Below are 10,868 nucleotides of genomic sequence, written 5' to 3'. Positions count from 1 at the left end.
AGAACCCAGGTCAGCTCTGGAGACAGAGCTGGCAAACGTTCAAGTGAACAAGGACGAGTTCCGCTGGACAAAAAAAAAACACGAGTGAGGTGAGATCAAACACAGTGAGTCTCAAGAACATGGGAATTGATTCTGGAATCTGCCTATTCTCTGCCCAGAGAAGGAACGGAGGATGGCTCCCCATACAGGTGCATGAAATCCACTCCAAAGAAGAGCCCACCTCTCAACCGTGGTCTCGACATTTAGACAGAGGTGGTTTAACAATTCGTCAGGGTAGGCAGACTACTCACACCCGTTCACTTCCTGCAGGCAAGGGTTTATAAGATAGCCATGAATCGATGGATGGATCACACCCCTCCGAACAAAGGCAAGGCTGGGACTGCCATTTCCTCACCTACACTCCAGATTCACTCTTAACTCTCTACCCCCTAAGGCCACTGAGGAAAGAAAAGACACAGCAGGGCTGCTGTGGGATCATGGACCAGGCTCCAGACACCCAGGGACTGGCCTAAAATGGGCTCCTCCATAGACAGTAAGCCTTTGTTAGAGACATGACTCTAACCCTCCATGACATCCATCCATCCATCCATCCATCCATCCACCTACCCACGTCTGTCCCACCCCCTAACCCATCCTCCATCATCCATCCATCCATCCATCCATCCATCCATCCACCACCCATCTGTCCATCCATCCATCATCTCCGTCCATCCTATCCAACCACCCATTAAATAAAACTCAAGTAGTTTGCTCAGGGCTTCACCATATACATGGCTCTATGGGGATGCAGAGGGTCTCTCAAGGATAGAGAGTGTTCAACTGGTGATAAAATAACCTGATGGAAATGGTCTGAGCTCTGAGAGCAGCTACACTTGGGTCCTCATCCCAGCTGTGTGTCTTTGGTCAAGTTATGAAATTTCTCAGTGCCTCCAAGGCCAAACCTGGAAAACAGGGATAAGGATGGTACCTACCAAACAGGGTCTTTGTGAGGATTAAATGAAATAATGAAGTGTGTCCTACAGGATGATAAGGCATACAAGAAAATAATTTTAGTCGAAACAGGAGAGAATCTTTATCTAATGTATATGTATGTATGTATGTATGTATAGATATATAGGTAGGTAGGTAGGTAGGTAGGTAGGTAGGTAGGTAGATAGATAGATAGATTGATTGATAGATTTAACACCAAACTCATTTTCACAAAACTACTTAAAATAATCTAATTTTAAACTAAGTTTACACAGGGTGAGAAAGTTATTTGTAATTTGTAGCACGTTACCAAGCAAGGGCCTTTGTCTAGAATAGATAAAGAATTTCTACAAATCAATAAAAAGATTTAAAAAATAGATAAAATTCTTGAGCGGGCATACACAAAAGAAGATATTTCAATAGAACAATATGAAAAAGTGCCTAATCTCATCAGTAAGCAGAGAAATGCAAATTGAGACCACAATGAGGTGTTACTGCATAATCCCCAGGATGGTTAAATGAAAGCAATGATCACACAAAGTGTCGGTAAGGATGAGAAGCAACGGAAACTTGTAGAGTTGGGACTGTAATTGGTACAAACATTGGAAAGCCACTACCTACTAAACTTGAACATACATACCCACATCTTATAACCCAGCAATTACACTCCCAAATATATAGTCAGCATAAACGTGCTTTAATAAGTGTTCATTCTACCATTATTCATAATAGCCAAAAACTGGAAACAATACAATGTCCATAAACAGCGTACTAAAAAATAAAGTTTCTGTATTCATTCGATGGATTACTGCACAGCAATGAAAATGAATGAACTCCAGCTGGATGTAACAACAAAGGTATTCTCTCAAACATTGACACCACATTACAAAAGTCAGACACATAAAAACATACATATTGTATGATCCCGTAAGTGTAATGAGCAGATTCAGGCAAACTAAATAAGAGAGAGTGAGAATCAGAATAAGGCTGGCTCTGGAGAAGCAGTAGGGGGCCCTGAGAAGGGTTTCTGAGGTGCCAGCCCTGTTCTATTTCTTGACATTTCGTGATAATTTATTGATTTATACATTTACGCTTTGTGCTCTTTTCAACATGTTATATTTATAACTTTCGTTAAGTTTTACAGAGTCTTTAAATATTAAGCAAATACATTGGTGCATGATTATAGTAAAACAGTGAGAATAATAATGAATAAAGGTGGGGAAATACTGAAATGATAGAACTAACTAACTTTCACAAGACACAGATCCTATTTCATACATTTCACACAAATTATCTCACTTAACTGTCACCACAGTTCTACGAGATAAGTAATACTATTAGCCCCCACTTTACAGATGGGAAATCCAAGGCTTGGGAACGTTAAGCTATTTGTCTAAGGTCACCCAGCTAGTTAGCAGCAAAGCTAAGATTTAAAGCCAGGCAATCAAGCACCGAAGTCATGCTCTTGACCATCACCCCATGCTGCCTTCATGCAAAGGGCTAGCATAATAACTAACACATAGCCTCGCTCACTCTGTGTTGACTCTTTAATAAATAGTCTTTCCTCTTGATCTCTTGCATTCTGCTCAGGGAACCCACCTGTCATTCATCATTCATCTCTCAATTTATTTTGTGTTTTGGTTTTGATACTCCTTCTTCCCCTCCCAAATCTTGTGTCCATATGTCAAGGAGTCTAGTAAACACTGATCACACAGGGTCTACAGAACACCAAAGGCACAATAGCACAGCCTTTGGAAACATAAAATAGCCAGGCTGATAGCTATATTAACCGAAAGCACATGGGTGGGATTGGCTTCACCTGATGATGCTGTCTCAGAGAGACCACGAAAATGTCTTTAAGGGGTGAGGTGTTGACCTGGGTTCTCGGGCTTCTCCCAGATTCTGCAAAACACAGGCGCTGATAGTGACCAAACGACAGGGGAAGCCTGCTATGAACAGCAGGCATTTTCACCTCTAGAAGGAAGGAAGCCAGAGATGGATGATGCAGATGCTTTCAGAATGAATCAGAAGGAGAAATGGTTCACAAATGTTAGAAAAAGTAAGAAGAGATGCTCCCAGCGTCCCAGGGCTGGAGGATACTTCCTGAAATAGGCTCAAGCTGAATCTGCTCCCAGAAGCATCACCCTTTGAGACCATGTGATCATCTGCCCAGGGAGACCACCTGTCCCCTGAGCCCCTTCAGAGCCTGCTGGAAAGTCTGGTTGATTTGTCATCTGAAGACCACTAATACGGCTCTGCATATCCGCATGATCTTTTGGTACTAAATGTATTTGTAATCATTGCAGCAGCCTGTTTAATTATAACTAATGGGTGTACCCGTGCTATGTGACGTGCCATTGGAAATCCCCTTCCCCCAACTGAGGCTGTCCACGAAGATGCCACAAAGATGCTGGGCGAGCAGGCAACTCTATTCAAAGAGACCAAGTTCCTACACTTGAGGCTCCACTCGGATGGAGAAATTTCACCAAAGAAATTTCCCTCCAGAATTCCTGTGTGGACAGCTTCGGCCTTTCAGGCTGTGGGGACAGGGTGTTCTATTCGTGAGCTGCCATTTCTGAAAGCTCGATGACAGGGGCAGAGCCCCCCTCTCCAGACCTCCCACAGAGGATGCGATTTACCATGCACATTATTAATGAGCTTCATCCTAAAGTTATTCTGGCTGCATGCGGAGCTTAGAGGACTTGGGAGCACAACTTGGCAGGAGAGAGATGCTTTAAAATGCAGCACTTGCCCAGACTGTTTTTTAAAAAACGTAACATCAAGGAGGAAGTCAGAGACTGTGGTGTGGGGTGGGGAAACAATGGCAATAATGGGTTGGAAAGAGTAAAATGAGAAAAAGAAAAACTAAAAAACTGTTTTTTAATAGAAATATATATATACATTCAGCTCTTTTTCTCTTTTGCTTTGTTCCTCCCAGCCTCGGGGGCACTCTCTTGCCTGGAAGGCCCTCCTTCTCTTCTCTGTCCAGTAAGTCCTGCAGGTCCTTTAGGGCTACCTGAGCCACCTCCAAAAAGCCTTGTTGACTTCCCCAGATCTCGAGCACTTTCACTCCTGAATATTCCTTCTGAGTAGCCATTTGGCACTTCCTGTATTTAATTATCCATCAAAAACAGTTATGAATTCCTCATGGCGAAGTAATTGTGGCAGATGTCAATCCCAGGTCTTAGATAAGGCAGCTTTCCCTGTGGGTATCTTGCCTTTTTCAAGAAGCTGATTTCCCAGAGTAGGAAGAACAGCAGGTTCATGGCCTTGCTGCCCAAGGCCTGGCATGTGTCGACCCCTCAGAGAATGCCTGCTGGATGGCCAAACTAGACTCAGCATGATGAAGGGTGGCCCTTACCCTTCGACCCCTGACAGGATGTGGTCAATAGCACCATTGCCTATCCCAGAGGGCAGCCAGGAACAGAGGACTTGTCCCTCAAGAGGAAGGCTCTTGGATGGAAACCCAGCTTTTTCCTGTGCAAGGATAGAACCTCGAAGAGCTGAAGCCCAAAAGTCATCCTACCCCTTAAGCCTCCTGTCTGGGGACTCAGCATCCAAAGAACAGAGACAGTGACGGTGATGGGGGTGAGAGGGAGTGATGAATGGCGAAAGACAGTTATTCAGTGAACAAGTAAGGACCACAAAAGACCTTGATGAATGCAGAGCTTTATTGGAAGACAGGAGTGAGGCAGAGGTAGAGTCTTGAGCTCTGTTCTGCTCTCAGAAAGAAAAGATATGGATGGGAGAACAATGGAAGGAAATCAATTCCTGACCTCTATAGAAATGACAGAGTTATCTCAGCCCATTTTTTATCTAAGCCCCATTTTTCAACTGAGATTTCTCTGATTATGGACATACACAAAAAGGAAATCCTGTCATTTTTCGAGTTTCTCATAACCATGATTGTAATGTTTCACTTATTAAAAATTTCACACAGTACATATAAAATCGATTTTCCCTGATCAAAATATTTTCCAGAAGTTTCTATGATACATCAATTACTCTTCAAGGTGCAATGAGAGGCAGAGTGAGTCAGCCATAATTTGGCCTAGAATTCGGGATGTCGACACAAGCTCACCAGGTGCTCCCTCAGCAGAGGCCCAGGGCCCTGCTGCTCTTGAGTCATCAGAGCTCCCGGGCCCCCTCCTGACAAGTAATCATGCCAGGAGGTCTCCTTGCTCAGAGTTAAGACAATAGCACTGATAACTTCTTCACAAAGGAATAAAGTGAAACTTTCAGATAACATTTAACTTTGTCACCATCTCAAGAGCCAGACTAGACTGTGAGATTCTGGGTGATGAAAAAACACGCTTTCCTCTAAGCTCCCTGGTATACCCACATTTCCACAGAACTCACTTCTCCACTTCAAGAGAAAGGCAGGCAGCTAGCCATGCTCCTATTGCGACATGTGACAAAGGGGCAGTGTCTGGCCAAGGTGACACTAAGTGGGAGGGCTGGGACCGTGGCCCTCATTCCTTGCTCGGGCACTGTAAGAATCTGCTATGGAAGTTCCCCTTCACTGGAAGATGCCCCGCTCCAAATCTCAAGGGATAGTTACTTTCTCCAAGAGAAAACTTTGGCCGATCAATCACCGCATCAGTAAGTGCATCGAAATGAGAGTAGACAGACCCAGGGTGCATCTGTTTTGAGTCAGGAGCTCCTAGTTACATCTGACAAACATCAATAGCTCCAAACTTTTCTCTGCATAGGCATCCATCAGAAAGCACCCATCTCTCTTTCCTTTTATAAAAATCTTGATTCAAGCTCAGTACCAGGCTGTGCGATAGGGGAGTTTGCCATTCTCTTTCACGCTGTCCCTGAATGAAGAGGTATCATCACAATGGCTCATCTTCCAGCCTGTGCAGACCTGTCAATGTGTTCTCTTCTTTCCTGGAAAGGTGGCAGTCAGAGTTAAATAACAAGTGATTCTGAAGTGTCTTTCTCATTGACATGAGAATTAATAGTAATGCAATTATATACTGATGGCTTCAGTGTTCTCCTGAAACGGAGCAACAACTTCACACTCTCACTTAGAAATAAAGTCATCCTACGATAATTTCAATAGAATGTCAAGAGGCAGAAATCTCAAAGGACTCTACTGGGTACCATTTTTGCAAGACTATTCTAAGAATTAGAGGAGAAGGGGGAAAAAACACAACTCTCCCAGTTGAAAATGTGTATTCCCATAAAAGATAAAAGTTGATTTATTTTTATGAACTCCTAACAATATGCTCTTACAGTCATGGAATTCCTCAGCTACATCACCCCAAAGTATTACTTTATGGAGCTTTTAAGGCCTTCGAAATACAATGCTGTAGCTAAAATAGGGCCATTTCCCAAGCAAAAGGATTGTAAACAACATACTAGAAGAAAAAGAGATTCCTTTAGAATGCTACCATGCATTTATTGCAATCCAGATGGTTTGGTCTGAGGGCAACTGAACAGCAAAAGACTCCCAACTCAGAAACACCTGTTACGCCCATTATCTGAGCCCCACACTTATGAGTCTTCCTTTTGAATCCCTGTCAGTTCATCATTAAAACAAACGGGCCATTCAAATCGTAGAACTCTAGGACTAGAAAAAAACCTCAGTATTCAGGTTTTTTGTCACTTAGGTCAACCCACCCATGTCACAGTGTGAAAATGCAGGTCCAGAATCTCAGCCAGAATCATGTAACCAGAATTGGGACCTTATCCAAGGCCCCAGAATGCTCAGTCCAGTATCTTGTCCATTACTCAATACTATGGGGTGAATTGTGACCCCCAAAGATATATTGGTATCCTAATCTCCAGTACCTCCAGTTACTTTATTGGAGGATGAGATCTTTACAGATGTAATCAAGTTAGAATCAGGTTATTAGGGTAGGCACTAATCCAATATGACTGGTATCCTTATAAAGAGGGGAAATTTGGACACAGAAAGAGATGCACAGAGGGAAAATAATTGAAGAGACAGGGAGAAGATGGCCATCTGCAAACGAAGAAGAAAGACCTTGAACGTGTCCTTCTCACACAGCCCTTGGGAGGAACCAATCCTGCCAAGACAATAAATTTTTGTTGTTTAAGTCTCCCAGTTTGTGGTACTTGTCACAGCAGCCTTAGCAAAGTAATACACCTGATACCAACTGTCTGGAGTGGAACATGTATCTGTAAATGTCTGTTTATATTGGCTGGCTTTATCTCATAGTTCGGGTAACTATAATCCTTGTCTTCTATAAAAATAAAAAGACAGAATTTCCCTAAAAGTATCTTTTTAAAATGCTAGGCTCTAAAAGATACACAAACCTTTGTCAAAACCCAAGAGTAGGCCCATAGCCCTATCACGTAGATACTATTATTAACTCCACTTTAGAGATGAAGACACTTAGACACAGCGAGTGTGCAAAAACTTCCAAAGAACAACCAACTAGTAAGAGGCAGAACTGATTTCAAACCTAACTCTATGTAGTTCCAGAGCACAAGATCCTGAATAATGCAGTAGACGAGAGATAGTGAGCATTCCATCACTAGCAGTGTTCGAGCAGACGTTGGAAGACCATCAGCGAGAAATACTTTCTAAGGAATCCTTTCCAGTACCGGAGAAGGAAAATGAAATATTTTCTAAGGCCCCACCAGCCTTGAGCTTCCCTGCATTTACAATCCTATAAATACTGCTAGTTTGAATAGTCAAGGGAAATTTCAAAAAGGAAATAAAATGAGAATGTGAGTCAGAGTTAGCACAGACGGAGAAGAAATTAATGATGGGAGAGGGAGACAACTTCAGTAGACAGAAGAAAATTAGGAGGAATAGCAAGGAACGTGTTAATAAGATGTGAGTTCTTGGGCTTTCTTAGTTAGAAGCTACCCGAAGCCCCAGCTCCACAGACCTGATGTGGGGTATGGCATCATCTGAGCCTCTCAGCTGAGCCTCCATCCTGTGTGCAGCCTGATTAGACTGAAGTGAACCTTTCAGCTTTACAAGTCACGTGGGATTAAGGATGGATGAAGAGCCAGTGCTCTGAGCTCTTAATTTAGCGTTTTTCCCCAGTCCTAAGTTAAACACATACACACCCATAATGCTTCCACCATGCTCTGAGCTAAATTCTGCTAGTGTCTGAGGCCCACGTATCTTATACTATACTTAAGTAAGCTGCTCACACGTGATTTGGGGAAAGAAGAGGTCTCAGAGCCTTTGGTTCTCAGAACAGCTCCTGAATTTATGCAGTCAGAACTGCACTGGTTTGATGGACAGTTTTCTGTCTCTGCTACAGTTCAGGCGGCAGACACGGACTTCCAATGTGGCAGCTGCAGAACATAAAACTTGCTCCCTTTCAAGCTAAGTTCTTATTTTCTCTGGTTTCAACAGGTTGCTGTGCAGAATATCTACACAGTACATGACATCTTCTCAGCTTGCTTCAGAATAGGAAATGCAGACCCCCAAAGCCCCTCGAAAAGTTTTTCTAGGTCAGTAGGAAAAAAGAGTTGTTCGGAAGCCTGGCACTAGCTTCTTAGAGAGGCTGGTGAGGTGGCCGCCCAGGGGAGGGAAGAAAACGGCTCCGCATCAGATATGGGGTGCCCCAGGGCCCACATGCCATGCTGGCACCTCAGGAAGGGAGGCTCAGGCTTCACATCCACCCCTACAAAGAGCTGAGCCTGCTTCTATCTCCCACTTCTCAACGCAAACCTTAAATGTGTCAACCTTCATCAGTTTCTCAGACATATCTGTTCACTCCCACCAAAGGAAATAGGAATCTCGAAGAGAGGGAGAATAAACAGAGCTGCGTGTAAGCACCTGGGGTATCCCTCATCTTTATAGAAGTGCTGTTGATGATTTGTATAGTCACGTGCTCACTGCGGCTCTTACACAGGTGCCAGCAAACATCTCGCTCTCCGATGACGAAGGACTCCTCCTGAGCATGGAATGGGAGCTTCTCTTCTCATTGGCAGCCAGCAAGCCCAGAGTGTTCCCTTAGGATTTACCTCAAAGTGCTGTTTTCATCCCAGGTTTGTGGTAGGTTTTCACCCCATCACCACTGCCTATCGAATGACATTCGATCATTAATTGCCTTGTAGTGATTCCCTCGTGACCACGCCTCTTATTGTAAGCCGACTCAAATCCTCTTTGGAAACAGCTAATTATAAATAATAAACACGATGAAAAGTGTTTACGATAAAATGGGTGAAAGGACTCAGACCGGGGGGAAGAACCCTTCCAGTGATTATATAAAGAATTTGGGAGCAAGAAGAGAACCTCCAGTTCCGTGTCTCATTTTTCAAGCGGGAACACTCGTGCCAAGGAAGGGAAGGTGATGCCCAAGGTCACACGGCTCGTCAGTGGACAAACGGACTGACACAGATGTCACCTGACCACAACACTGAGCTCTGTCCCTCAAAGCCACAGTTCAGGCCACGATCTGACACGTGGGGCTCCGGCCACCTCTACAGATTCTCTCACAGCCGCACCTCCTGTGTCCGGCAAGACGGAGAAAGAGGACTTTTCTTTCTTCCCGTTTATTCTATTTGCTTCGCCTGAAGCCCTTGTTTACATTGCAGTGGCATCCTCTCTGCTTTGGAGGGTTAATGTTTCGGGAAGGGGGATGGCATCATCAGACATGGCCGGAGGTATGCTGGCCACAAACATGCTGTGACTCCAGCATTTTCCAGGAAAACATGCAGGATGTAAGTACGCGTGAGAGGGATACCCTAAAGCCCCCTGGTGATGTGCAAACTACGCTGCTGGTCCCCAAAGTTCCAAATATCTCATGTCAAGCTTCTTTCCTCCCATCCCGCAAACAACACTTTGGGGAAAAGCACAGATTCGTCTTGAGAATTTGTTGTTCTGCTTGTTCTCAGCTCGAAGTGACAGTTCCTTGCGTGAAGGGCCTGTGGCTGCCGTGAAAATAAGAAAACAAAGAGAACGTGCATCTGATGACAAGGAACAAGAGCTAGTGACCCCTCGGTGACCCGTGCAGTGTCCCTGCCTGATATCCTTCAAGGCTCTCCACACCCACGCCCTTACGAGGTCAAGTTCACACACCTTACCTGGTCCACAAGGCCCTCCCTAGCCTGCCCCTGACGATCTCTCCAGCCGCAACTCATCACTCCTTATCTTTCGTCCCACATTCAAGAAACACTCGGCTGCTTGCGGCTTCCCAAACACATGGTGTCTGTTCTTGTGCCTGGACTTGCTGGTGCAGCGTTTTCTGCTGCTCCTCCATCCTGCCGCCTTCTCCCGTCTCCCCACACTGGGCCCTGCCATGGCTACTTCCCTTCTTACTGATGTGACTTGACATTTTTCTCTTTGCAGTATAATAGCTTTTCAACTATTAGAAAGATACATTTCAATCTAGAACGCTTCAGTTTCCCTTGGAAGTTCAGGGGACACTTCGAAAAGTATCCAAAGAGTTGACTCTTCACTGCAGGTCATAAACTTCGGGGTTCTCTCACGGCACTGGTTGTCAGTGCCATGTCTTCTGGGGTCTGAGAGCGTGCTCCTGTGGGAGAAGCTATTTAAATCCTGCTTTAGCTTCTGGTCCTTTTTTCCACAACCAGAATGGTCAAAAAGCACTTTTATTTCTGTTTCTTGGGAAATAGTCCACAACCGTCAGTGCGTGTATCTCCTTTCTCTACCCTAGGAAATTTGGAGCCCCTCAAAGCCCCATGAGGTCACTTGGTAATGGCAAAACTCAGGAGTGGATAAAAAACAGAACTCGGGAGATCTAACAGCTTCTCTAAGTGTTGCAAAGCAGTAAACATAAGTGGGCAGGACATGACCCAGACAATTTCCTGGACCGAGTCAAAATCCAAGAGTTGCACTTGGTTCGTATGATCTTTACATGAATCATCTGAGAAGTATTTATTTAAAAATTCTTTGGCATAACACTGTATACGATTATAGAATCACAGGCTGCTAGGAC

The sequence above is a fragment of the Pteropus medius genome, unplaced genomic scaffold (assembly GCF_902729225.1).
Source record: "Pteropus medius unplaced genomic scaffold, Ma_sr-lr_union100, whole genome shotgun sequence".
Classification (NCBI taxonomy): domain Eukaryota; kingdom Metazoa; phylum Chordata; class Mammalia; order Chiroptera; family Pteropodidae; genus Pteropus; species Pteropus medius.
The sequence above is the reverse complement of the archived record's forward strand: the minus strand, read 5'-3'. Positions refer to the sequence as shown.